This window comes from Ranitomeya variabilis, chromosome 4 (assembly GCF_051348905.1).
Source record: "Ranitomeya variabilis isolate aRanVar5 chromosome 4, aRanVar5.hap1, whole genome shotgun sequence".
NCBI classification, from domain to species: Eukaryota; Metazoa; Chordata; class Amphibia; order Anura; family Dendrobatidae; genus Ranitomeya; species Ranitomeya variabilis.
The window spans coordinates 540190565-540196561 of record NC_135235.1 but is presented as its reverse complement, the minus strand read 5'-3'; the positions used below and the strand labels follow the sequence as shown (position 1 = coordinate 540196561).

At 39.8% G+C, this 5997-nt stretch overlaps 1 protein-coding gene across 1 annotated transcript in view; it reads left to right on the top strand.

Annotated features, from left to right (window-relative positions):
- Nucleotides 1-691: 691 nt before the first annotated feature.
- The window catches only part of LOC143765631 (NXPE family member 2-like), a 354683-nt gene continuing 349377 nt past the window's right edge, over nucleotides 692-5997 (top strand). Inside the window, exon 1 of the mRNA XM_077252479.1 lies at nucleotides 692-776. The gene's annotated coding sequence lies outside the window, so the exon portion shown is untranslated. The remainder of the gene's footprint in view (nucleotides 777-5997) is intronic.

Below are 5997 nucleotides of genomic sequence, written 5' to 3'. Positions count from 1 at the left end.
ACGCTATCTTGGTCTCATCTGTCCGCAAGACACCTTCTGTCGCTCTAACAATAGAAAGGGCTGCCTGATGGCCCTCTACAAATAGTGATGGCCGGCTGATGGCCATGTAAAAAAAGTCGTTCAATGTGTCTGATCATATCTCACACACCACATGGCCAGATATGATATTAAAATTATACAATTACATTTCCTGTGGAATGTTTTTTCACCATTGAAAGCAATGCAAATCTGCAAAAATGTACCAAAGACATGCGTGATAAGTTAACAGATCAATAAATTCAAAGTCACACTAACAATGGAAGGTCAGCACCTCCCTATATCACTTCAATCGTTGGATTATTATTCACAGACTGAGATATCACTCCTATTTTCAATGTGCTCCAGAACTGTAGTAGTACATCACAATCAGATTTAGGTTTTTTTCTATCCCAATTTGGGATGAGCTGTGCTGGCACACCATCCTGCTCAGAGACCAGAGCAAGTTACCTTCACTGGTTCCACACTGCAAAAATTCACAATTTGCACAATTTATTTATCTCAAGTTATAAATATGTTATCAGTATATATAATAATAACTAAGATGTTGCAACAATTTCCAAGGCTTTGATGTGACGGTTTGCAATTTTACAACACATTCTATAGTATCATCTAACAAAGAATGTTTCTGAATTGTAGTAACACCTCCCTGACTGTATAAATCAGTAAGCCATTCTACTATTTGCTTTCATACAGCGTCAAAACTCCAATCTGCCATTTTTCACATCTGGCTCCAATAGGTAAGTGAAGTGTTTCATTAATTGCCTGTCATGTACTTATATTTCTGATGTATGAGATATTTTGCACATATTAATAACTGTATTACATTTACCTATAGTCTTATGTAAAATTTCAGTTAACAATACCATAAGCTATTCTACCAAATGACAACTTCAGCATTGCTATATCTGATACCATCAGCTCTGCCTCTGCTACATCTGTTTATTTACCTTGAAAGCCCATTATGGGTAAAAATATTATTTATTCTTTTATTATTTAACAAGTTTCAAAGGAGAAAGTTGAAATGCTGTTGTGGCAGACTGATAACTCCTTTTTTCTTATATTTGAAATTCTTGGTGTTGGATCTTTAACATGGATATACCATATCTGAATTCAGCACTTTATTTAAAAGAACCAGATAGAAAGTGCATTTGCTGCTTTTATGGTAGGTACATCCTTGACTGCTAAAAAGATTGTTAGCTGATTTGTTTAGATATCAAAAGACTGAAAAATCTGAAGGGTTTACTTGAAGGGTGACAGGTACTTAAATACATGTTACTATATCCAATCTTTAAAAGGATTATCTTTAACTTTTTAAGAACTGAGCCACTAAGGCCAACAGAGAATCTTCAGTGTTTGCACTTCTTTATTTTTACATTGCCAGAACTTTATGAGGAGGGAACCTGTCACGCGAAAAAAAGCTATTAGCCTGCAGATATTGTGTTAATCTGCAGGTTAATAGTAACATACATAGTAACATAAGTTTTACTTCAACCTTAAAAACTAAGTCCATCTAATTCAACCCATATCCTAACCTAACATGCCCTAACATGTTGATCCAGAGGAAGGCAAAAAAATTAGTTCCCTGGATCAACGCCCTATCAAGGAATCTAGTCTATATAACCTGTAACATTATACTTTTCAAGAAAGGCATCCAGTCCCTTCTTAAATTTTAGTAATGAATCACTCATTACAATATTATACGGCAGAGAGTTCCATAGTCTCACTGCTCTTACAGTAAAGAATCCGCGTCTGTTATTATGCTTAAACCTTTTTTCCTCCAGACGTAGAGGATGCCCCCTTGTCCCCGTCTCAGGTCTACAAGTAAAAAGGTCATTAGAAAGGTCTCATGTATTTATACATTGTAATAAGATCACCCCTTAGCCTTCCTTTTTCCAAACTAAATAACCCCAAGTTAAAGCCACGCCGCTGGGAGGAAATTAACTTTATTCCCCCGGCAGTATTCTGGTATCAGACATGGGCAGCTTGACTTGAGTCACAATTCTGTGTAGAGAGAGTGACTGTAACTGCCCCCTGGCACTGACTGACAGCTCGGTCATCATCAGGGCCTGCTTTCAATCAATTCCGGGGGCACAGTTACAGACACCACTCTGTATACACAGAGTGGTGACTAAAACTGTGCCGGTGCCGCCCCCCTGACTAGAAGACAAATGCTGAAGTAGTGAACACGGCACTCAAGGCTTCTTGGAGGTGCACAAGTTAGGTATCCAACCCGTCAAACATTAATAATAAATTACTTGGCACTCAGGCGATCTTGTATGCAACGATGAAAGGTGAACAATTCGTTTATTAAGTGCATCCAGTTCAACAATTAAACGTTTTCGGTCTAATCACAAGACCTTCATCAGAAACAGTTTTCGAAGTACTGGAAGCCACAAATAACCTGTATGGACCCACACAGGTGTCAGCGTCAGATAATGCCCGGGAAAAGTAAGCGCCTTAATACGCCTGGAGAAATGAGGAATAAGCGCTATTGTGGGGCGAGACACTCGCAGGGGAGGTAGTGCTGTAACTTCCAAAGGAACGGCGCTGCGCTGCAGGGGTAACGTCAATCCCGGGTTGGCTTTTTTGCTAGGTTCACCAAATGCTAAAACTGACCTACCATTATGATTCTCCAGGTCACTACGAGTTCATAGACACCTAACATGACTAGGTTATTTTTCACCTAAGTGGTGGAAAAAAATTCCAAACTTTGCAAAAAAAATAAAATAAAATTGCGACATATTCCGTTTCTTGTAGCGTCTCCATTTTTCGTGATCTAGGGTCGGTTGAGGGCTTATTTTTTGCGTGCCGAGCTGGCATTTTTAATGATAGCATTTTGGTGCAGATATGTTCTTTTGATCGCCCGTTATTGCATTTTAATGCAATATCGCGGCGACAAAAAAAACGTAATTCTGGCGTTTCGATTTTTTTTTTTCATTACGCTGTTTAGCGATCAGGTTAATGCTTTTTTTTATTGATAGATCGGGCGATTCTGAACGCGGCGATGCCAAATATGTGTAGGTTTGATTTTTTTTTTAATTGATTTATTTTGAATGGGGCCAAAGGGGGGTGAATTAAACTTTTATGTTGTTTTTTAATTTTTTCACATTTTTTTAATTGATTTATTTTGATTGGGGCGAAAGGGGGGTGATTTAAACTTTTATGTTTTTTTTATTTTTTTCACATTTTTTTTTAACTTTTTTTTTTAACTTTTGCCATGCTTCTATAGCCTTCATAGGAGGCTAGAAGCAGGCACAACCCGATCGGCTCTGCTACTTAACAGCGATCATCAGATCACTGCTATGCAGCAGAAATGGAGGTGTGCTGTGAGCGCCGTCCACAGGGTGGCGCTCACAGGTACCGAGGATCAGTAACTATAGAGGTCTCAAGGACCTCTATGGTTACCTACCTGATGCATCGCCGACCCCCGATCATGTGATCATGTCATTTCCGGACGCCCGGCCGGATGCGGTAGTTAAATGCCGCTGTCTGTGTTTGACAGCGGCATTTAACTAGTTAATAGGCGCGGGCAGATCACGATTCTGCTCGCGCCTATTGCGGGCACATGTCAGCTGTTCAAAACAGCTGACATGTCCCGGCTTTGATGCGGGCTCACCGCGGAGCCCTGCATCAAAGCAGGGGAGCCGACATCGGAAGGTATAGTACGTCCGATGTCGGTAAGGGGTTAGCCTCCTAAGTGGCTAACAAAATCAGTAAAAAAAAAAAGTTTTAAGATAATGTGAAAAAACTAAAAACTAAAAGTTCAAGTCATCTTCCTTTCCTTCCATTAAAAATAAAGATATTAAAAAAAAAAAAAAAAAAATACACATATGTGTTATTACCGAATTCAGAGAAGTCCGATCTAACAAAATATAAAAAAAAATTACCTCGATCTGTGAACACCATAAATGGAAAAAATGAAAGAACACCAAAATAATGTTTTTTTGGTCACCACAATTCCACTAAAAATGCTGTAACAAGCGATCAAAAAGTCACATATATACCACTATTGGTTTGCCCCGCAAAACATGAGCTATCACTCTAGCGGATAAAAAATAAAACTGTTACGGGTCTCTGAAAATGGCCAAACAACTCCAATGTTTTTTTTTTGCTTCAGATTTTTTCTTACCACTGAAATAATAAAAGTATTGGGACATGTAATTTTCACCACAATATGTACAGTGTAAAAACAATTCTCTTGCCGCCAAAAGCAAGCCCATCATATGTCAATGTGGACAGAAAAATAAGAGTGTCTCTGGGAAGAAGAGGAGAGAAAAACGGAAAGGAAGAAATGAAAATGGGCTGCGGCATGAAGGGGTTAAAGAAGAGTCACTTATATTACACACATCATACTGCGTTTACACCTGAAAATATATTGTTATCCGTGTAATCATGGATCTGTCACTAGATTTCAAAATACAAACTAGAAACTTTTTTGTTAGTTAAGTGCTGAAAAAAAATTGTTACATTTGCGGGAAAAAAGTATGTTTGTGTCACCATATTCTGAGATATGACACTTTTTAGATTTTTCAGCTGCACAGAAATAAATGTAGCCGAACGCTCCGGTCCCGAGTGCCGGTGGCAATGACAGGTATTGAGGCGAGAGACTCGCGCAAGTTTCTTACATTGCACTCGCAAGTGTGACCCCGGCCTAATCCAGATTCCCATAGCACACAAATTAGTTATTAAATAACATTTGCTTCATGTCTGCTTTACATCAGTACCTTCTGTAAAATGTTCTTTTATTTTTGTTAGGATTTTAGACGCTTTAAAATTGTAGCAGTATTTTTTATTTTTTATTTGAAATTTACAAAACCTTTTTTTTTTACTGACCTCTTCAGTTTTGAAGTCACTTTGGGGGTCCTATATATTGGAAAACCCTTACATGTGGTATCATTTTGAAAACAGCCACCCTTGTCATATTCAAAACTGCCGTCAAGTAATTTATTAATCCCTTCTGGTGCTTTTCAGGAATTAATGGAAAGTTGCATAACAAGAATGAAGCAAGCTGGACAAACCCATGAGTCAACAACCCATTCCTGACAGAGGACGTTATACTATACCCCATGTCAAATCTCCATTTATGAATCAGCATAAAAAGCAGAGAGCCAGCCAGTAGGAGAAAATAGTGCAGCAAGGGGGAGGGTGCAAACAAAGGTCAGGGTCTGGCACCTCTATTTAGGGTCAATGCAGTTAGGACACAGGAACATTTTGAGAGGTTCATATCACCCTAGAGAACATTCAATCAACAAAGCTATATGCTGTAACTTGCTGTTAGAGGACAGGACTTCCCTGCCATGTGGGCTGTATTGCAGGAACTGGTTGTTGCTCTGGTCTCCCATTCAGGTGCAGCCACTGGGTCTGCTGCTTAGCACAGACATTGGTCCCAGCAACTTTCCCAGGCAGGAGCCTGGGAAAGCCTGGTTCTACATGTGGTTACTGTTTGCTCGCCAGCTAAAGTCTATGGTAACCAGTTGTATACAGAGGCAGCCCCACTCTCTGGAATCTAAGTCCAGAAATCACCTTACTGAGCATGTCCGTGATATGGTGCCTTATCGTTGGTGCTTGGATACTTTCTGCTCTGGTGATGTATCAGCTCCGGAATGGCCCACCCCTAACACTAACAGCCATAATTCACCGGAATACAAAAGTATTGCAATGTGCGGTCAAGCCAAATAGTGAGTCTAAAGGCTGAGTCACACATAACGATATCATTAACGATATCGTTGCAACGTCACGCTTTTGGTGACGTAGCAACGATCCTGCTAACGATCTCGTTATGTGTGACAGCGACCAACGATCAGGCCCCTGCTGGGAGATCGTTGGTCGATGGGAATGATCAGGACCTTTTTTTGGTCACTGATCACTGTCTTACCGAGTTTTCACTCCGGGAGGGGAAAACCCCTTACTTACGTAGCGCTTACTAATATACTAATTTGACAAGAAGACTACTAGGTC